Source organism: Diabrotica virgifera, chromosome 8, assembly GCF_917563875.1.
Source record: "Diabrotica virgifera virgifera chromosome 8, PGI_DIABVI_V3a".
Classification (NCBI taxonomy): domain Eukaryota; kingdom Metazoa; phylum Arthropoda; class Insecta; order Coleoptera; family Chrysomelidae; genus Diabrotica; species Diabrotica virgifera.
Window position 1 is genome coordinate 26,783,227 of NC_065450.1, and position 24,203 is coordinate 26,807,429.

The 24,203-nt window shown below is 32.7% G+C and overlaps 1 protein-coding gene across 5 annotated transcripts in view; it reads left to right on the top strand.

The window, feature by feature from the left end:
• LOC126890709 (tachykinin-like peptides receptor 99D) overlaps positions 1–24,203 on the top strand; it is a 141,227-nt gene that overhangs the window by 36,016 nt on the left and 81,008 nt on the right. For 2 of the 5 annotated variants that reach the window (XM_050659878.1, XM_050659881.1), the window contains exon 2: positions 18,209–18,522. The exons of the other annotated variants lie outside the window; for them this stretch is intronic. The gene's annotated coding sequence lies outside the window, so the exon portion shown is untranslated. The remainder of the gene's footprint in view (positions 1–18,208; positions 18,523–24,203) is intronic. 5 annotated transcript variants of the gene reach the window in all.

Genomic DNA, 24,203 nt, shown 5'->3' on the forward strand with positions numbered 1-24,203 from the left:
AAATATATTTTTTGATTAAGGGACTGTAATGACCAAATTAAAATGATAAAAAGAATTTACATGTGATATCTGATAATACACACTTAAAAGACTAATACATAAAAACTCATGATGAAGAAGTACATTATAATTAAAAATGAATAACCATTTTCATATCGCTGCAACATGAAGCCAAAGCCGTCTTATATTTCAGTTCGTTTAAAGAACGCAACAAGCACTCTGATTGAACAGTTTCAAAACTCATTAGTTTTTCATCAGAGAATGTACATAGCTGTAACATCTGTACATGCATTGGGTTCTTTTTCTTCTGTCTTGCTGTGGGCATACTCAGCTGCAAATAAGATTGCTGCAATATGGCTGCAAACTTCACTATTACCGGCAAGACACATACAATGTGCATTTGCTATGCCATTGGAACTGGCTATCAGCCAAGCACCTAGTGGTTTAGCATTAGCTTTTTGGGAATGCTTCACCTAAAAAAAATATTTTATCTTTGTGGAAATGCTTCAACTACAAATATTTATTTTTTTTAGAGTATTTGCGTTCTTTACAATGATTGAGAATATTTTAAAATCAGACATTCATATAATATAATTTTAGAACAAACAATCATGACTGTTTACCTATTATTCTCTTTTCTGTCATAGCAATTACATGTCGTCGACCTAATCTGTAAACTGCGTAACTCCATTTATCCAAATTTTACAGGAGACACAAAAAACTATTTCTCTAAATATGACTAATGTGAATACTATGTATCTCCCATTTTAAAAGATAGGATGCTAAAATGGAATATTTTATAGATAGGTACACATATCACTAACATTTGTACCTATATTGTTTAATGAGTATTTAATATTATTTACCACCAACTTTTTCTTAAAAATATCACTTTCTAAACAGTGAGGTCAGTCGTGTGGTATGACAAACTGGGGACTTACATATTTCTCATACTAAATTTGCCGCAAGGGAGATACAGTGTATACGAAGAGGTCACTATATTTACTCTTCTGGTAAAAATATGCATAACCGTTTTCCTTTTTTAAACGAGTAGGGATTTTTTCAAATAAATGGCAGTAATAACTCATTTTCAGAGAAATATGGAGTTACACAGTTTACAAATTAGGACGACAATATGTCTGGTTTCATACAGATATATAAACGTAAATAAATATAATATTTAAAAATAATTTATCCAAAAGACACTAATACTGTTATCCATATATTTCTTAATGGTGAATAAATAAAATTAAAGGCATACCTTTCCAACAATAATATAGAAATCATTAACAATTTTTACTCCAACTTTCAAAACAAATCCAGTTGTGAAGGCTTTTTATGTGCCTGAAGGCTTTTGTATGCTTTCATTTGCTGCTTAAAGTAGTAATTGTGAGACTCTACCAGATATGTATAAATATGTATCTATAATAGCATTATAATAGTAGGTAATTGCAAGAATATGCACTTTACTGTAAAATCCAATTCTGATGACTGATTTGTATATGGATCGCTTGCAAAATTCATCATTATTGATAAATATCAGGGGAAAATGAACAGTAAATAAAAATTGTTTCGCCTACCTTTTTCTCCAACATTTGGAGTTTCCAATAATAATTTCCTTAAATAATCACTTTACATTGTGGTAAATTTATAAAATTCACAAATGACAAACAAAAGTTTTAAAAAATACACAAAAAAAAACAGCCAACAAAATCCAAATGAATCCAAAATAGGCAAAATACGTCAAATAATGAAATGAAACGACGATACAAACATAACCTTTGTTTTGTAACTTTTAAGCTTCTCCCAATTTCGTGACGTCAGCCGTCAGACTTCGGCTGTCTGAAATGAAAACGTCTTTTAAACGTATTTTAACGTCATTAATTTTACGTATTTAAAATCACCTACAAAAGACGTCCGTATGACGTAATGTTCAACCAAGTGTGTATATTCAACCAAAAACTGACGTTTCCTCGACGTTATTGACGTCTCTTGGTTGCCTAGGTACCATCCTTCAACCACCTGTAATTAAGTACCCTTCGAGAAAACTTAAATTATGAATTTATTCATTCAATATTTTTACTTTATTTTATTTAAGTTACATTTAAGTTTCCTATTAATGTGGCAAACTTAGTTTTAATATAATTTTTACGGAATGGGAAAGATTTAAAACTAACACATCATGCCAATGGCCATTAGTTGTTGAGGCATTAAGCTAAATAAAAAAACTGACACCAGCAAAACATAGACGATACTTTTTGACAACAACGGAAAAAATCGTGGATGCCTGAATTCTACAAAGAAATATCTGTTTAATATTCGGTTTGTTCCAACTCGATACAAAACCGTTCTTGAACGGTTACGAGCATACGCAGTAACTAAAAATATGTTACTGCACAAATTTTCGTTATTGCGCATGCGCGTAACGATTCAAGAAAACTTTTGTATTGAGTTGGAACAAACCTGTTGTATCACACATGATATATTTCCTATTTAAAACTAAAGTTTAAGGTAGGGGTTGACAATGGTAGGGGAGGAAAGTATGCTAAATTTGCAGTTACTCGGCCGTTGTGGGGACCTATTGCTTTGTGCAGATTATATCCTAAAACCCAAAGTTTTAAATAAAGTTTTCCATTTAAGTGGAGACTATGCATTTTAATTTAATTTTCAATTTCCAACAATCGCTCTTTCCGATTAAAGCGGCATCTATCCAAAATTCGAAAAAATGTCTCGAATAAAAGTTACTTATTTGTACGTAACAAATCCAAATCTGCAATAAAAAATGTGGGCTCTTATTTAATATTTTAAAGTAACCCTGCACCCCACCTCCGTGTGGGTCCTGTTTGGTGTCATTCGATAGATTTTTCAAAAATATTTAACACGTATATTTTGCAGTTTTAGTTTGCATATTTATTTCGCGAATTATCGCGGGGTTTCTATTTAAAATTTTAAATTTACCTCCCACCCCTCTCCGTGGCGGGTCGTGTTTGGTATCATTCCATAGATGTTAAAAAAATATTGAACGCGTATTTTTTAGTTTTTCGATCTGACGTTCGCTTACGATGAAAATAGTTCGCGTATGAAAAAAAAGTTGATTAATAGCAAGCTGAAAATTTGTTAATAGCTTAAGGGTGTCTAGTCGGATAAACTTTGATATATGGGAACACTGGAACATAGGCAGTTTTAATTGTGGAACACGTTAAAAATTTGGAACGGTCCGATCACGAAAACGGCACATTTATTTTGTCCGACAGAACAGACTTAAACTCTCCGAACAGAGATTAGACTCTCATGCAAAAATCAGACTGCTATTTATCACCTGTCATAATTCCTGTCATTTGACATATTCTACATGTTCCACACATTAAAACGCCCATTTAGTGATAAATAGCATTCTGATTTTTGCATGAGAGTTTAATCTCTGTTCGGAGAGTTTAAGTCTGTTCTGTCGGACAAAATACATGTGCCGTTTTCGTGGTCTGACCATTCCAAATGTTTAACCTGTTCCACAATTAAAACTTCCTTTGTTCCAGTGTTCCCATATATCAAAGTTTGTCCGACTAGACACCCTTAAGCTATTAACAAATTTTCAGCTTGCTATTAATCAACTTTTTTTTCATACGCGGGATCCAGACCTAAAAGATCTATAGGTGTGATGATGGTATGAGCACGAATGCAAATTCTACTCAATTTTTCTATTTAATATATATATTTTAATGGAAATGGATGTACATTTCCAGGATTGTGATGAATTAAAATTCTTTGTGAATTGTGATTGTGATGAATAAGCTTAGCAGATATAACAAAGTTTGGGTCATACAGTTTGGTCATTCCTTCCGACGCTTTTCAAAATTTATTTTGAGTTTTTGGCAAATATTTACTAAAATTTAAAGACTTAAAAGAGAGCTGTGCCTTTTTTATGCTGACGGAAATTTAAAAAATGGTTTTTTTTATTACTCCAATTTATTTAACTATCTGTTCCGTTAGGAACAATCAGTTAAAGTTATGACTTTCTTAGGCTATGACATGTAGGTAAGAATTCCAATGAAAACTTGCCTTTCTAAATTATCAACAAATGTATAGATAGTACTACTAGTAAAATAAAGTAAAACTTAAAATAGTTCTAATTTATCTAAAATCTATTTGGTAAGTCAGTTGGTTTATAACGCTTAAGTCTGCGAACTTCACCCTCCGTGTTTAATAATTCACTCGCGAAATCATTTGCATGCGCACTAAGTCTTTCTTCATACTTTTCACTGTATTTGCTGATTTCTTCTTTGATGCTGGGAACTTTCAGGTCTCTCTCTATTATTGCGTTGGGGACGTACCATGGAGCGTTTACTATGGTTCTTAATGCCTTATTTTGAAAACGTTGTATAATTTCCAAGTTAGAGTTGCTGGCTGAGCCCCATAGCTGTATGCCATAGGTCCATATGGGTTTAAGTATGGCTTTGTATACCACTAATTTATTTTCAATTGACAGTCTTGAATGTCTACCCAGAATCCAGTACATTTGTTGAAGTTTGAGTCCAAGTTGCTTTCTTTTGGTGAATATGTGTTTTCTCCATGTTAGTCTTTTATCTAGATGTATGCCCAGGTATTTGGTTGTATCTACTTGTAATAATTGTTTGTTGTTTATGTATACTGGTGGACAGCTCTCTCTTCGCATGGTTAATGTCATGTGGGTCGATTTTGTTTCATTAGCTCTTAGTTTCCATTTTTTTAACCATTTTTCTATTTTATTTAAGTGGGCTTGTAAGTTATGCGAAGCTCTTTGGTAGTCTGTGTGAGATGCGATAATACCTGTGTCATCCGCGAATGTTGCGACTGTTGTCAATCTAGTTGTAGGTAGGTCAGCAGTAAATAACAGGTATAGTAAGGGACCAAGTACACTACCTTGTGGGACGCCGGATTTTATTTTAAATAGTTCTGAGCGAGCATCTTGTTGTTTTACTAATGAAAAGCGATCTGTCAGATACGATTTTATAATTAAATAATATTGATACGGAAGATTTTTCTTCAGCTTATGGAGGAGTCCTGTATGCCACACTTTGTCGAATGCTTGGCTGATATCTAGAAAAGCTGCACTACAGTACCTCTTGTTTTCTAGATCATTGCTGATTTGTTTGACTATAGGATGTGTTTGCTCTATTGTTCCATGTTTGCTACGAAAACCAAATTGGTGTTTTGGAATTAATCTTGTTTCTTCTATTATTGGTTCTAATCGACGTAGAAACATTTTTTCAAATAGCTTAGATAACAAGGTAAGAGACTAATGGGTCTATATGAGTTCAGTTCTTTGGGGTCTTTTCCTGGTTTTTGTAACATTATGATCTCTGCTACTTTCCACTGATTGGGAAAATGTGCATACGTAAGTATTGCATTAAATATATGTGTTATTGCCATGATTGTTTTCTTAGTTACGTTTTGCAGGATTTTTCCAGTGACGAGATCATATCCAGGAGCCTTTTTTGGATTGATTTCATCCATAATTACCATTCGGATTTCTTTAGGTTTAAATTTTTTTATTGGGAGATCCATTTGAAAAGGAATATCAAGAAAATTTAAGATTTCATTATTATCTTCGTCGTTTTGGTCCATGTTGTAAGGTTTAAAGACGTTGCTTAGGTGTTGAGCAAAGGCCTTTGCTTTTTCATTATTACTTCTGCCCATGTTCCCGCAGAGTCTCTAAGCGGAGGTATTTGTTGTATTGGTCTTTTCATTTTTCGTGTAGCACGCCATAGAGAATAATCTGTTGCTTCCGTAGGTGTTAGTTTTTCGAGGTACTCTTGTACGTTCTGATTCCTTATTGTGTGTAGTAGTCTTTTTAATTCAGATGCTGCTCTGTTATAATTCCTTTTATTGATTTCAGTTCTATTGTTTTGCCACTTTTTACGAAGTCTTCGTTTCTCTATGATTTTTTCTTTTACAATAATTGGATTATCACCTTTGGATTTATTATCGGCAACATTGGGAGTTGCGTGCCAGGCTGCTGTTTGAATTCCTTTTGTTAGATTTGCGACGGCTTCATCAATGTTCTGTGGTGTCTTGAGTGGAACGTTTATTCAATGTTCTCATCAAGTTTTTGTCGGAATAGCTCCCAGTTGGTCTTTAGGTTGCATAATTGAGGTTCTTGGTATTTTCTTATTACTTTTGCATGTAACGTTATTAATAATATAACAATATTATAGGAGAATGATCTGATGAAAGATCATAGCTGCTTTCAATTTTTAGGTAGTTTGGGTTAATACCTTTTACGATGAAGAAGTCGATAAAGTCTGGTATTTTCGCAGGATCGGACGGCCAGTAGGTGGGCTCTCCTGTTGCTTTGATGCTTAAATTGTTACCTGTGATTGTGGTCAATAATTCTCTGCCCTTAGTGTTTGTAAGTCGAGATCCCCAATGTGTATTCTTGGCATTGTAATCACCTCCACTTATAAATTTGTTTCCGAGTGTTCCTATGTAGTTAGTATATTGTTCTTTTTTGTTGTTGTGTTTAGGTGGGTAATATGCTGCTGATAGAACCAGAGTACCAGTGCTACTTTCTATTGCTACACTGGTTGCTTGTAGGTATTCTTTTTGATAACTTTCTAATTCATAATATTGTATACTGCTACGAATTATAACTGCTGTTCCTCCATGAGCTGTATTATCTGGATGGTTTGTGTGGTAGATGTTATATTTAGGTATTTTGAAATAGTTTTTATTGGTAAAATGTGTTTCTGAGACTAGAAATACATCAATGTTATTGCCGATGATGTAAGCTTTAATTTCATGAGCATGTAGACTCAGACCATTGGCGTTCCACTGTACTATCTTTAACAATTGAGTATCCATTAAGAAAGTTTTGAAACAAGCGTTGTGATTAGATTCATGATCGTTCCCATTTGGGTTATTAGATCTCTCATCATATTTTTTAGTTCCGTGAGATCATTTGATTGTGATTGTTGGATATTGGTTGCTCCGTTAGGATTATTTGTTACGTTTTGCATTGTAACAACTTGTGCATATGTATTATCAGCGTTTACTGTGCGTGCACTATTAGTTGTGGTCGCTGTGTTTTTCTGTCGCAGTCTGGGGTATAACTTTTGTTGTAATTCTTTGTGTATTATGCATCCTCTATAGTTTGCTGGATGGTTTTCCAGGCAGTTTACGCATTTGACTGTGTTGTCTTTTATATTTCTAGGACATTCAGATGTTTGGTGAAATTCTGTACATTTGACGCATCGTATTCTCTTTGACAGAAGTTTTTTGTATGTCCGTACCTTTGACATCGCATACATTGTGGTATTGTTCTTCTAGAGATTGGCGGTTCGAATATTACCCTTGTATTCATGAACAGTTTGGTGTTGTATATATCTTTGTTATTTTCTTTGACCTTTAAGGCGACGAAGAACATTGGTAGTGGTTTTTTTGTCTTGTTTTGTTTCACATTCCATATCTGGACAACTTCATGGCCGAGGTCTTCTACGTTGTTTTTAATATGCTCAATGTTTGTTGAATGGTGGAGGTTCTTTAATACCACTCTAAAACTTTTGTCCTGTTTTGGTTTGTATGTATGAAATTCTGCTTTCTTCTCTTGTAGTGCTTTTGTGATTTTACTATACACTTCTCCTGTATTAGGTTGTAGTTTTATTTGTTTTTCTCCCAAGGCTTTTAATGTATACTGATTGGGACATAATTTTGTTAATAGATCGATTAATGGATTGATATCTTCTACCTTATCTATGAATATTGGAGGAGGCTTGGGCTCATTTGTTTTTTCTAAATTACCTTCTGTGGGAGGGGCATCATCTTCGTTTTCGAGATTATTAAATATATTTCCATCTTTTCTATTCGAGCTCAGCCAGTAGTCTTTAATAGAGGTTTGTCTTTTAACTCTTGGGTTTTCTTCAGGGCTGCATAACCTTTTTCTGCTGACTGTTTGCCATTCGTAGTTTATATGAGACTGTTGTTGGGATCCGCTTGCGGATGATGATATTGAAGGATACGGATTGATTTGGGATGTAGTTTGATCCATTGGTAGCACGATATTTGTTTGTTGTTGATTAGGCATTATCATTGTGTTTGGTGAAATATTTGTGGGCATAAGCTGTTGCTGTTGCGGCATCATGGCTTGGTTTGTTATCATTTGTCCATTTTGATCATAGTAAACCATTTGGTTTGGTTGTATTCCAATATCATTATTACTCATTTTGTTCCTGAGGTCACCCTGTATATGGTTCTACTCGTATTTCCATTTTTAATATTAGGATTAAATTAAATTATACCTATTGTTTAAATTACTATTGTTATCACTTACCGACCAAATGAGTAGCTAACAAAACGAAAGTTTGTGTTCAGATGTTTGATATCACTTAATGAGTTTTTAATGTACCGCACTTAAACTACAGTATTTTTGAAATTCCGCTTAAGAAGTCTCCCCACTTCAACCGTGCGGAGGGAGACTTCTTAACAACCCTATTAATTTGTTTGTTTTATAATATTATTAATCAGTTTAATTTGAAATCTAATATAATATAATTAACTGTTTCCCATCACTAAATCAGATTTATTTTTAACACTCTAAATCCATTAAGGTGTAATTAGGTTTTAATCGAAAATTGATAACAGCAATTATTTAGCACAGATAAATGTTTTACAGACAACCGTTCTCGGTCAAGTTTTGACGACAAAAATAAAAAAAAATGGTAATTTGCAAGAAATGGTTATAAAATTACAACCAATTAAAGACATTGTTACAGAAGCCTATAATTTGTTTTGTTTAATTCTGACAATTCCATCGAATACCGTATCTGTAGAAAGAGAAGTTTTTCGTGCTTAAAAAGGCTAAAAACTTTTAGTTTGACTGTTATCGCACTCATAGAGAACTATTATATAAACTTTGCACAAGCTTCCTTTCTACGAAGATATCATTGATAGATTTGCTTCCATAAACGATCAAAGACTCGACTTGATTTATAAAAATTAATTAAGTCAGTTTTATTAATCTATCTAATACATACTGCTTTTTTGTTTAAGTATCTCTTCATCCTCGTCTCTAATATAAGTGCCATAAAAAATTTTCAAGTTGTTAGGGCCCTAAACTTTAAACATTTTGTAAAGCATTTTTAATGAGATTTGGGCGCGTCATAGGTATAAGTATACCGAAATTTCTTTTGGGTCCGGCAGACTTTCCTCGTCGTCACCACTTTTTTAGGCCACGAGCCGCCGCTGCCCTGTATTAAGATCCAATATATGGTAGGGGTACATTTACAGGTTACAAGGCTTCTCCCTATGTCATAATCTGAAGCGCTCGAGTAACTGCAAAAATCCCCGCTTGAGCTCCCCTACAAGTGACAAATATCTATATCGATCAAATGTTCCCTTTAGAATAGAAATTAACCTGTTTTAGAATTTTCACAAAATCCAATAAATAATATCTATAGTCAAATATCAGGCTGGATTCTTTTTAGTGGCAACCCTGTATTTTTACAAATAAATTAATCATTGTATCTCACGTGCAAATTACAGTTTAGAGAATGTTTAGTGTTGCATTTCAGATTTTGACTCTTTAGTTTATGCGGCTACGTATTTGAAAATAAACTTTTCTTTTCTGGTTATGCATAGACGATATTTTTGCTATTTGAAATATGCTCAACAATAAATTGTTGTATTTATAGAAATGCCAGGTAATCATAGTGCACAGATTCTAAAGGTGCCGGTGGGGGATGGCGTCTATGCGCAGTATTATAGTCAGTGTATGAGAAAGAAAGTATTAGAAATAATGAAAGAGGAAATAATATAAAATTTGTTATTTCATTATTTCGAATAGTTTCTCTCTTATACACCGACTGTAATACAGTAAAACCTCGATAGAACGGACTTCGGATATAACGGACAAAAAATCCGATCAAATATAAAAAAAAATTGAATGCAAAAAAATATGAAAAATGGAATTCTGGAACAAAAATCATCAAGGACATTATCTCGGCACTGCTTTGTGCCAACGCCGATGGATCGCATGGATTGACTGCTATAATTGTTGACAAATCTCGTAACCCCTTGAGTTGTCAAAGATATAATGCATCATCTGCCAGTTTCATATTATAGCTCTAATAAGGCATGGTTCGTCACAGATATTTTCAAAAATGGGATTTTTAAAGAACTTGTACCTAGAGTGAGAAAATTTCAAGTGAAGAAACTGGAAATACCGCCGAAAGAGGTGAAATGTTTATAGATTTTAGGCAACGCTCCTGCTTATCCTCCAGAAAATATTCGACATTCAGAAGATGGCAACTTTAATTGTATGTTTTTGCCAAAAAATACGTAGCTTATTCAACCCATGGATCAGTGAATAATTTTGGCAACCAAACGAATATATTGCAGAAAGTTTTTAGATGAAGTAGAAAAGTAAAAAAGTAGCAAAAATTGTATAGAACATTTTTTGCTTAGAATGAATGTTTTTACCAACTTTTGCTGTCAAAATATAATAAAAAATTTACACTCCCATTGTAAAGGCGTCTTTCGGTATTATATAGATTTTGATCCTTGGACTATCCACTACTTATTCTCAAATTTTCAAGCAAATCGATCCATTCTGTAAAAATTGCGAGGTTTTGTACTATTTTAAGCTTCATTACTTGGACTAACAAAAGTGATGGGATACCTCATTTGAAAGGTCTCCTAATCGGCTTTACAACGTTGTATTATTTGAATATTTATTTCTACAGAGTTAACCAACATTTTGTACTTAGTTAAGTATGATGCAAAATTATGGAATAAATTCTTTATTTTAGAAACAGACGACATTTAAAAAATCTTAAAACACGTCAATCTTCAATTTTGAAGGGCCATCAAATGACTTAATCGACTATTTTTTAAATGCAAACCGAGGTCACGGGATACCTTATTTAAAATTTCTCCTAATCACCTTTGCAATGAAGCAATTAAAATATTTATTTTTATAAGGTTTTCAAAACTGATGGTTTATTATTGAAATTAACTTATTAGTGCAGTCACTGAAAGTGGATATGAACCGATTTCGTTGAACCTCTATCGATTTGCATGAAAATTGGTGAGTGGTTAGAGGATATCTCAAGGAACAAAGGTGACATGGTGCTAACTTGCGCTTTTACCCTGGGGTGGATGCCACCCCTCCTCGGGGGTGAAAATTATTTTATTAACAATAACCCCATAATTCGATAGAGGGACAAATTATAAGCAAAATTTGTTATATACAGTTATTAAAATAAATCAAAACTATGAGTTATTAAAGATCAAAAATTTTAATTTTTCGTAACAAAAATGCATGTGTTTAACCGATTTTTCATAAATAACTCAAAAAATGTAAGTTTTTACAAAAAAGTTATTATTATCAAAATTAAGGCTAATAAAAAATCAAATAAACTCCTTACTAGAAAAACCTTTCAATATTAACTAAGAGTGAGTTATAGGTAATTGAATGTATATTTCTTTGGGCGAGTACCCAAATCTAAGTATTCAAGCTTAAATTCCGGGAAAATGATGCATTTTATAACATAAACTTATTTAACATTTGTCAAAGCTCATAGAAATATCTATCAAATAAGCCCTCGAACAAGTTGATAGCATTAAAATTTATGCACCAAAAATGTTTCAAAATGTATCTTTTAAAAATTTTTCCAAAAAATGTTATTGTTTTTTTGTAAATAACTTCGTTAATTTTTAAAATATTAGATTCATCTAAAAACTCATTAAAATTTGATTCCAAGAGCTATTAAAAAACGTTAAAATTAGTCTTTTAAACCTCTTGCTTTCTTAAAAATAAAAGGTTAAATGGCCCCGGCTACATGGTTCTCGCAGCAAAATTGAAATTTTAAACGTTTTTATCTCGGTTCTTTTTTATCTTACGGAAATAGTAAAATGGGTAAAGTATTTGTAACAAAGAAAACTAAAATTTAGTTATATATCATTTTTTACGTATATTGAGTATTTTTGGAGTAATTCTGATTTTTTTAATTACATTTTTTTTTTCAAAAATATGCATTCTAAACCGGTCAAAATTGTTGAAATCATTGACTATGTTAACCTAAAGAAATTCTTGTGAGGATTAGGTACTACAAATTTAAATTTTTGTGGAAATGGCGTATGTTTTATTTTTCACTTTTTCCTAAAAAAATCGAAAGGGTTCTCTTATTTTCATCATTTGCTTAATTTTCATGCTATTAACTTCTACTGAAGCTCATTTGATAGGTATTCCGAAGTACTTTACTGTTACGGTACTGAAATAACATTAGTTTAGTTCTTTAAGTGGGAATGTATTAAATTTTTTATAATTTTTAATTTTGGTAATAATAGCTTTTTTACAAAAGCTTAAAGTTTTTGAGTAATACGTGAAAAACAGCTTTAAAACATGCATTTTTTTAAGAAAAAAAATAAAATCTTTGATATTTAATAACTCAAAAGTATTGATATATGTTAATAACTTTATATAACAAATTTTGCTTAGAAGTTGCCCCTCTATCGATTTCTGGTATTATTTTTAATAAAAAAATTTCACTCCCGAGAAGGGGTGGCATCCACCCCAGGGTAAAAGCGCAAGTTGGCATCGTGTCACCTTTGTTCATTGAAGTATCTTCTAGCTACTCACCAATTTTTATGAAAATTGATGAAGGTTCAACGAAATCGGAGGCGAAAGCCTTCAGTGACTCCACTATATTATAAAGCTCTAAAAGTGTTGCAAAAGAAACTTGGTCCATAATAAACGATCTTCGAAATAAAACTCACATAGCTCAAACATTTTCCCTTCCAGACCCAGAAAATCTAAATGAATACTTTGTTAATGTGAGTAAAAATATAACATCAACTATTGTGTCACAACAAGATCCTATTTCCTATCTCCCTAATTCAAGAAAGGTTTTGAATTCATTCTTTATAAGACCGGTTGATAAATCTGAACTTATATAAACAATCAATAGTATCAAAAGCAAATCTTCCTGTAGTACCGATGGACTACCCATAAAAATTTTCTCAAATCTCCCAGACAATATGTTGGGAATCCTCATCTCTCTAATTAATGATTCTTTTGAGAAAGGTAAATTTCCAGAGTGCCTAAAGACGGCCATCGTTATTCCTCTTCATAAGGGTGGTGAAAAATCTAATGCCTGCAATTATAGACCTATTACATTACTACCGGTACTCTCCAAAATTATTGAGAGACTCATAATAGCCCGACTTATGTCCTTTCTCATTGATAGCAAGATTTTATCACAAAATCAGTTCGGCTTTTTAAATAATAAATGTACCGCCGATGCCATTTTTTCTGTACTACATGAGGTTTATCAAGCATTAAACAATAATCTGCACACTGCCACTGTTTTTTGTGATTATGCTAACTAGATTTCTATGGAATTCGAGGTATTTCTTTGAACTGGTTTCAATCTTACTTGGATAATTGGAAACAACTGGTTAAAGCAAATTATACAGACTCTAGTCTCAAAAATGTTGTATGTGGGGTACCACAAGGTTCAGTATTGCGTCCTCTACTTTTCCTTATCGTTATTAATGACATCACTAGTTTAAAAATCGATGGAAAAGTTTTTCTTTTTGCTGACGATACCAGTATCACTTCAAGGGCGGATCCACGACCGATTTTCGGGAGGGGCCATAAACTTTTTTTGGTGGGGGATATCCGTGAGTCTGGGGGAAATTTTTTAAAAATCAGGGTTAAAATAGTGGGTTTTAAGGCACTTTTCTTCACATACTTTTGAGTGCCTTAAAAATAATTGCGTCACAAACGTCAAGTACCTTTGTTACTTAATTTGGCAATAGAAGAATGTTTGTCTGTGTATCACTAATGTCCATGATAGGTGAAAACTGTTCAACTGCTTTCTTCAAAGGTTTTAATAGTTCCACTTCTTTTTCTCCTTAGGAATCAACAAAGAGTGTGGAAATAATGCCCCGTAGCCACAAACAACTCAGTGAGGTGACATGTAGTCTTGACGTTAAATCGGTATAACATTGTCTAGAAGAGGTATGTAAATTGTACGTCTGTAATATTTTTCTGGGCCACATGGATGATTGGCTCTCTTAGTCTGTCTACCCACAAATCTAGATAACTTAACTTTAACGTCCAATTTGTCTGCCAATTCTTTAACTTCGGTAAAGATCTGACCAACATTTTCTTCGCAGTTAGATCTTCTGTCTTTCAAAGTCAACATGGTACATATTAGAAACAACCTTAGTTGCCAGGTTAGCATCAAAAGATTTTGTTTATAGAAGTCGGCTTAGTGGTAATATTAATTTTAGTCAGTCAGTCATCATTGACTCTAGAAACTCAGATGTACATGCATAAAGATTAAGCAACGTTAATGCAAGTATAGCAGTCTTGAATCCTTCCATGATCATATTGAGATAGATGTTAGTGCTTCAGTTATATAGTCGAGGAAATGAAGCATTTTGGCAATTTTTTCGTCCAGCATGGATTTACTTGAAATTTTCACAGAAGGTAGGGAATAGTCCAAGGATCATTTTCTATATCATGCCGCTGTACGCTAAAACCTTGGGGGTGGTTGCCACCCCATCTCGGAGGTGGGAATTTTTTATTACATTTTAGCCATGTAAATCGATGTAAAAAGTAATTCTAAGAAAAAAAATGTTTTTTACATTTTCTTCGTAAAACTAATATTTTTCGAGTTATTCGCGCTTGAAAGTAACAGTTTTTCGTCGAAGAAATCGACTTTTTAGAGGATTTTTTGAGAATATCTCGAAAAATATGCATTTAATCAAAAAAACTGTAGAAAACAAAATTGTATCTTTTAGTAAGACAAACTAAATTCTTTTTCTATAATATCTTTAAGACCAATACAAACCGAGATACGGCATGTTAAAGGTTAGCTTTTCTCGTCAAATGCATAATTTGAAATATTCAAAGCCAAATAACGGGAAAACTTTGCATTTTCGAGGAAAACTTAAATTATCTATTTTCAAGTATAAAATTAAACCTTTCAAAGAATAATAATAAAAAATTTATATCATAAAAATAGAGCGATTTTTGATAAAAAAAATGTGGGTACCTGCTTTTCTCTACGAAAAAATCAGTGAAAATAACCCCCTAACTACCCTTCTAATTAAAAATTGGTCTTCACCTTTCTAGAATTCCTTGTATATTTATATTGTCAATACACCCAAGAAGTTTGACCTATTTAAAAGGCCAAATTTTAAAAAAATTGGAGTTTAAAGAAAAACTGATATTTTGCACTTTCGTATTTTTCACGTTTCCAAATATCTCCGAAAATACTGAAAATACGAAAAAAATGGTAGACTACTAAATTGTAGCTTTTTAATAACTAAAATAATGTTATGCATAGATTTTCATTACAGTGAACAGTTAGCGAGATATAGCTGTTTAAAACCTCTATTTACGAGCAAACACCCCCTTATTCGAGCCCTTTAAACACACCCAAATTAAAAAGTAAGGGATCTAACGGAATTTAATTAACACATTCTTATAGTTCTTCAAAAATCCTACAAAACCATTTTTGAAAAAACTTTTTATCGCCAAAAATGAAGGAGCTATGTTTATAAAACGCGTTTTTTTTTTCGAAATATTCGAATAGTCCGCTTATGGAACATTTTCAATGCATGTAAGTATAATATCACAGAACTGGTTCGTATACTGGAAGATGACTTAAAAACTATGTGTATTTGTACTTCTACATATTTGTAAATTCGTATTTTGTTGTAAATAAATGTTTTTGTAATTCTATAATTCTACTTTTTTTTTCTTTTTAGATCTATTAAATTATCTACTTATAAAAATTATAATGTTCTTAAAGGTGGTTTTTAAGGGTTGAAATATTATGATATTATATCCTAAAGCATAAAATAATCATTATTTTTAGCCAATTAAAACCAAATTTTATCCATATTAAAGTTTACAACGTTTTTAAATAATTTTTGACAATCAGGGGTAGTTTACACCCCTAAAGATAATCGACGCCCTTGAGGATGTTAGAGAATATGAAGTACAGTGTGAGATGATCCTAATCCCAAATTTTTATGTAAATCGATGCAAGCCGGAATTATTCTTTTAGAATAAGTAATTTTTTATATATAGCTCCAACAAGGGTGGTGTTAAGGGTTGAAATATTATGATAGTTTATCTTAAAGCATAAAACAATCATTATGTAACTAATAAGAATCAAATGTTGACAATATTAAAATTTAAAATGTTGTTTTATAATTTGTTACAAGTAGTTTTTTTAGGGGTAGATTTCACCCTTAAAAAATCAAAAGCGTACAACGGCTCAATATAGAAAATGAACTAGAGGGTGAAATCAGAGGGGAAATTCCAATGAAACATCAACCAAAAGACATAAAAAAGATAAACCCCAAACTACATAAAAGACACACACAATAACTTATATGTATTATTTTTTTTTAATTTTACTAACTAGCGTATTTATTGAATGGAATTGGTCTGTCTGTGGTTTGAGTTGCATGTCAGCTAATATATTTTTATGTGCAACAATTTTTTTCTATAATTTTGGACCTTGTTAGGGGGGAAATTTCCCCTTTTTCCCACCCCGTAGATCCTCCACTGCATCTAACTGCATTTACTGTGACCTTTTTTATTTCTGTTATTGCACCGACCGTTTCAGAGCTCATTACTCTACAACTGTCAGTACAGATTTCTACCTATATCTTCATATCCAACTGCAGTTCTGTCAACAAGTTTAACGCTTTTTTTCAATTCTTCTTCTGCCAGGCCTTGTTCTTTCCCTCTTTCTTGATTTTTACTAATTATTTTTATATTCTCAGCATAAGCGTCAATGGACTTGACAAATCTTCACGAATGTTGTTATTGAGTATCTATGTATCTCAAATTTAGGGAAAACTGTTCCACGTGGGATGTATCAGTCCTTTCGTTAAATTTGACTGAGTAATAATTTGCACTTTGAACCTGATTCGTTGTGAACGTGGCAAACGGAATATGCGTTTGAAACTAGAAACATTTGAACTGCAAATAGTAAATATTTAATTTTATATATTTTTTTAATTCTCGGAGGCGGACATGGCCCCCTCTCTGGATCCGCCCTTGTATCACTTTGAGCAAATCAAATATCGCAACTCTTCATGCTACTATAACTTCTGATCTACTCACAATAAAATCCTGGTCCGATTCTAATTTACTCTTTTAACGTAGAGAAAACAGTAGCATTATCCTATAAAGGAACTCTTCAACTCTTACCTCTTCATAACAGCCAGATCAGTATCGTTGATTCTGTAAAGTTTCTTGGTATTTTTTTTAGGTAGCAACCTTAAATGGTCCCTTCATATCTATGTGTTAAGCAAGAAACTATGCTCAGATTGCTTTGCAATAAGATCTGTTTCGAAGGAAATAAATTTAGCCTCTTCCGAAATAACATATTTTTCTTTGTTCGAGTCCCATCTTCGATATGGTCTTCCTTTTTGGGGTTCTGGTACAGCTGCCCAATCCGATGTTATTTTTAAATTACAAAAAAGAGCAATAAGATATCTGTTTGGCCTCAGAAGAACAACACGTTGCAGAAGCTACTTCAAAGATCACAGGATTCTAACACTACTTTCTTTATATATTTTAGAAACTGCTTGCTTAATTCGTAAACATCTACATGTCTCTCCAGCAAGACCTACACATGACTATTCCACCAGAAATTCTACTTTTGACATCTATTTACCGATCCCGTCCAGTGAGTTAGTAAAGAAATCTATATTATATTCTGCAAAAAAATTATACAACCATCTCCCTCTACAACTTAAATCTGCAACATCTTTCCCCAAGTTCCGTAAAATGACAAAAGCCTATTTATCGACCATATTATTCAATAGCAGAGTTTCTTAACCAATAACTAAGAAATTACAGTATTCTTATGTATAAGTTGAATCTTAATCTATATTTGAGTGTCATATGCAGCAGCTTAACTTATTAAATTTCTTAAGGTAGATTACGCAATTTGCAATTTTTTTAAGTTTGCAATATATTGTTACTGATTTTTATTTCACTTTACTCTGTTTTATTTATATTTACGATTTATATAATTTTAGTAAATTGTACTTGTTATTGTTTTTATTTATGATTCTTGTAAGCTTTGTCTATAAAATTGTTAAAATTTTTCATGACAATAAAGTATATTTTTATTCTATTCTATTCTAAAAGTTTAGTAATGTATCTCTCCGACTCTATTTAAGATGTATATCTCTGCAGCTCTGAAACAATGGAAACGGAAAGTCAAAGGAATGGGTGTACAATTGAACGATCAGGATTGCATATATCGCACTAATAATATAATAGTGTCGTAACTCAAAATGTTCAATTCCCTGCAAGTCAATAAAACCGTCGTTTTAATAGTGCATAAAATGAATGAGAGATGGCATAAGACGTTATTCATGACTGACCGACTGTCGTTATGGCCCTCATAATATTGCGCCATTGCCATTTTTAGTTGCGGCCAACAGTGATCGGGAACGTACGTGTTGCTTTGCTCATCATTTTGAGTTTCCACGTTATTGCTGAATCAGGTATGTAATTTGCATATCTATATTTTGAGTTATTGCATTCTTTTTGATTTGAACCTAACCATACCATTGCTGTTTTTCTACTTATTACACTATTACTGATTTATACAAGCACGTTTTCAAATAATATTTTTACTAACGACACTATTATTGGTGCAGTTCATTATTTTTGACATGCTACACTATTGTTGAATCATAACTTTAAACCATTTTTTTGTTGTTTGTGAAACATTTATTAATCATTATCTATTTTTTAATCTACGTATAGGAATAACTCATCTAAAATTTGCAGCAGTATTATTAAGAAGCTTACTAAATACTAAATATTTTATAAATTTAGAGTTACCACACTCTTCGTGACATTCTTGTTCATTTCGTCAATTACCTATGTTAATAATTACTTAATTCATTATTAAGGGGGCGATTCATAGCAATAAGTGACCGTGGGCGATTCATAGCATTAAGTGACCGTGGGCGATTACTTGTTGCTATGGCAATAAATATTGAGGATGGCGAGCATGAAAACTCTTCACCGTCGTTATTCCCACTGGTGTGTACAAATAATGAACCTGGTGCCCAGATAGAGAACAGTGACGTTACGAAAGTACAACCAGCACCTATACCTTCACCATTTACAAGTCATCAAAGTACTTTAAGAAATTGCCGTAAACAATGACCTTTAGTAAGGTCAGTAATGTTAAACCTATAACAGAATCCAACCAAAGGCAAAATCACATTTCACCGATGCACTCAGACCAGAGTGACTTTGATTCCGATGACTCTAACCGAGATCCGCATTTCGTTCCTGTTGTGCAAAGGAAAACCTATAGTTTGTTTCGATGTCAAACAGTAAAACCATCAAGTAGCTCTCCCTCAAGAAGCTCTTCTTCTAGTAGCTCTTCTACTAGTAGCTCTTGGAAAATGCAGAAAACATGGCAAATTATGCAGGAAACATGGCAAACAACATACTGTGGAACCGGAGATCTATGAAGGTGTCAAACATTTTATAAACGCTATACCACGCGTCGAATTACATTTCCTCAGAGCTCAGACGTCACGGGAATATATCCAGTGTGACAAGTCTTTAGCTGATTTATATCGAGACTACAAAGATAAATGTACAGAAGAAAACTTTAGATCATTTACGTCTGCAACATATTTTAACCCCATTTTTACTAAATATTTTAACATCTCCTTCCATACACCAAAAAAGATCAATGTGATCTTTGTGAAAATTTCAAAAATGCTGATAAGGATGGAAAAAACAGTATTGTTGTGACGTACGAAAACCACTTGAAAAAAAATAACTGTCCAGAAAGGAGAAAGAAAAAGACAAAAATGCGAAAATATATTCAACAATATTCGCCGTATATGACTTGCAAGCTGTGCTGCCAGTACCAAGAGGCCAAGTGTCATTAGAGAAGTAGAATTAACTGTTTTAATTTTACAATGAGCGACAAAGAGTCCGCAAAATTTCCCAAAAATGGACGTAAACCGCAGAAAAAAATTAGTAAATCAAATTGTAGTAACACAAAATATTTCATAAATAATGTCATAACTAAAAATAATATTTCATTTCGAACATTTTGATTAGAACAATACCGTTTTAACTTAAAATTCTTAAATAACTTCACTGACAGGTTTTTTATTTAAATAAAAGTACAAAGAATCTTCCTTTAATTTTAATTAGAAACACATTATGCATTAATTTTTTGTTTACCTGCAATAGGAAGTGAGTAATGAGGTTTTAGTTGATTCTGAAAAATAATCTTTTTTGAGTTACGACACTATTGTATTATTAGCGCGATATTATACTTTACAGTTTGAAGATGATCAGGTGGTGATCTCAAATGACAAAGACGACATGGAATATATGCTTAGAAAACTAATTTAACAGTACCAGAAATGAGGGTATCAATTTAGAAAAGATAAAACACTTCTCAATTGGCGCTGAAGTAGAACAACTCGATATCGACGACAATCAAAAAATAAATCCATGAGATGAATATAAATACCTGGGCGTCATCTTCGACCGTAGTGGAAAAGACGAACGAGAAATAGAACACCGAATCATACAAGCACGAAGAGCTATATAGCATGCCTAAACCGAGTTCTATGGAGTAAAGAAATATCAAAGAAAGGAAAATGCAACATACAGAGTGGCGAAAAAGTATTGTAACACGGTAATTTCTCGGAAACCGCTAGACCGATTTTTATAGATTTTGGTAGGTAAGGCTACGGCTCCACGGGCGAGACATTGACGCTAGCAGTAGCCATAAAACGAACTTAAGGTTCCGCGGAACGGAATAGGAATAGCCGAACTGTACCGACTACAGGACTTGTGCGTAGGGCGCAGTGCCTAAAGGCGCAGTCTCTCTTATGCGATTGTCGCATGCGTTCGACGCAAGCAGCAGTCGCAAGCAATTAACGCAGTGGTTGGGGTGGTCTCTCGTGTGCGTTTAGACGCATCAGATAAAACAGCTGATGAAAAGCGGGAATTTTAAAAATAATAGGTTATGTTATATATTATCTAATAGCACCGATAACAGTAACATTGCTTCATAGTAATTTATAATAGTAATACTTAGTAATTAATAATAATAGGAATATATAATAATAGTAATACTTAGTAATTAATAATATTCATTAGTCATTTATAACAATAGTAATATTTAGTAATTTATAATTAGTAGGTAGTAGTAAGTAGTAATTAATTTAGTGATTAATAATGGAGCATCTACGAATGTGAATAGGGTTGAAGAAGGATACCAAACCAATTTAATAAGTAAATATATTAGGTCTGGATCCGGCGTATGAAAAAAAAGTTGATTAATAGCAAGCTGAAAATTTGTTAATAGCTTAAGTGTGTCTAGTCGAATAAACTTTAATATGTGTGAACACTGGAACAGGGGTAGTTTTAATTGTGGAACAGGTTAAAAATTTGGAACGGTCACAGCACGAAAACGGTACATTTATTTTGTCCGACAGAACAGACTTAAACTCTTTGAACAGAGATTAAACTCTCATGCAAAAATCAGACTGCTATTTATCACCAAATGGGCGTTTTAATGAGTGAAACATGTAGAATATGTCAAATGACAGGAATTATGACAGGTAATAAATAGCAGTCTGATTTTTTCATGAGAGTTTAATCTCTATTCGGAGAGTTTAAGTCTGTTCTGTCGGACAAAATAAATGTGCCGTTTTCGTGCTGTGACCGTTCCAAATTTTTAACCTGTTCCACAATTAAAACTACCCCTGTTCCAGTGTTCACACATATCAAAGTTTATTCGACTAGACACCCTTAAGCTATTAACAAATTTTCAGCTTGCTATTAATCAACTTTTTTTTCATACGCGGGATCCAGACCTATATGGTTGATAATGAGACCAAGTTTCATAGTTTCTTTCGCGTGACGAAGAACCAGTTCCATTTCTTGTTATGTGTTATCAAGGAAGACATATAACGAAATCTCCTACAAGAATGGTAAAAAGAGAGTGATACCACCAAAAGAAAAACTTGGTGTCACATTAATGGTTAGTACAAAATGTTTATTCTCTGTGCAATTATGAAAACAACAGCATTGCTTATTTATATCTGGAAATTACATATTATGAAAATATTAATTAACAAAGCTTCTTAACCTCGTTATCATAAATCGATAAACAATAAACAACAAACTTTTAAATTCTATGTCAAATTTTTTGTTGTTTTATGAAATGGGCGCATGCAGTCACTGCAAAGCACTGCTATCATCACCAGTCGGACGCACAAGACAGACCGCTCGTATAAAGTTTACATTTGAGGAGTGCACAGAACATCGCTTGCGACTGCTGCTTGCGTCAAACGCATGCGACAATCGCATAAGAGAGACTGCGCCTTAAGAGTCACCTAACGCGACCGATATTATAGTGGTAATTACATTGTTGTCACATCTTCCGTTTTTCTGGAAATCAAATGAACTTTCTTATTTCAAATAGAACACCCTGTATATTTTTTGCGTTTTAAAGTCCTTCAGAAATACTGATTATGTTTCATGTTATATTCCCTATACCTAAATGCCATAATTTCGGAATTATTGCTACATTTATTAAAAAAAAATTTAACAAATTTTAAAAATCACATTTTTTCGACCCGTGTAGAAATTATTTTAGGTTATTTAGATCATTGGGAACAAAAAATATCTTTTGTAATTTTTCTCAAAAGTTAATCGTTTCCGAGTTATACACAATATAAAACTGAAAAAAATCGAAAAATGACAAATATCAAGGTTCAAAAACACAAGAAAAAAAATAGTTTTTGAAATTACAAAGTACCTATATTCAAGCTCAAACCATGTTCTATCAGCTCCCTATAAGAATTTTTGGCATATTTTGTTCTAAAACATTGTTTTTTTTTTATAAAGCGCATATGAGAGGACGGGTGATCGGGCTGCATTAACTAAAAAGCAATGTTTCAAAATTATATAAGACCAAATTACTTATCGGTACCTGATAAAATAAGGTTTGAACTTGAATTTAGACACTCTGTGGTTTCAAGAATAGTATTTTTTACTTGTGTTTTTGAACCTTGAAAATCGTCATTTTTCGATTTTTTTCAGGTTTAAATTGTTTATGACTCGGAAACGATTACCTTTTTATGAAAATTACAAAAGACATTTTTTGTTTCCAATGATCTAAAGAACCTAAAATAATGCCTATCCCAGCCGAAAAAAATGATTTTTACAATTTGGTTAAAATTTTTTTTAATAAATGTAGCATTAATCCCGAAATTAGGGCATTTAGGTATAGGAAATATAACATAAAAAATAATCAGTATCTTGTAAGAACTTCAAAACACAAAAAATATACAGGATGTTCTATTTATAATAAGAAAGTTCACTAGATTTCCAGAAAAACGGAAGATGTGACAACAATGTAATTACCACTATAATATCGACCGCATTAGAAGACCCTTACCCATCAAAATCTATAAAAATTGTTCTAGCGGTTTCCGAGAAATTACCTTATTTCCATACTTTCTCGCTACTCTGTATACGAGACAATGGTTAAAAACTAGCCTACTGTATGGAGCCAAGACATGGAAAATAACCGAAAATATAAGGAAAAGGTCGAAGCAACGGAAATGGATGCCATCAGAAGATCGATGAGAATGTCAAGAGCCGAAAGAATAAGGAATGAAGTAATAAAACAACAAATGGCTGTAGAGGGCACTATAGTTGAAGATATTGAGAGAGAACAGCTCATATGGCATGGGCATGGGAGCCGAATGGGTGACAAGAGATTGCCGAAAAAACTATGATGTGGCAACCCCCAGAGAAGAAAAAACGAGGAAGACCACCACAGAGCTGGAATCTGGGAGTTAGGAAAGCGATTAGCACTCGAAATCTAAATGAAGAACTTAGGACAGAATACAGTGGCATTTGGAAATCAGACAACGTCGTAAGACGTTATGAGACCGAATATATGTTTGTATAGAAATATGTACAATAGGATTGTAAGAAATATTGAAATTTACGATTTTCAGCTTTTCAATGATGGAATCAAAAAAACGGCAGTAAATTCTTTCCTTGTGATAGTTTGGTCAATGAATTTTTATGGTAAATATATTTTACTTAACTACATAAGTAGGTACATAAGTTTGGTTAATCTTGTAGAAATAAATAATCAAATGATACATCGTTG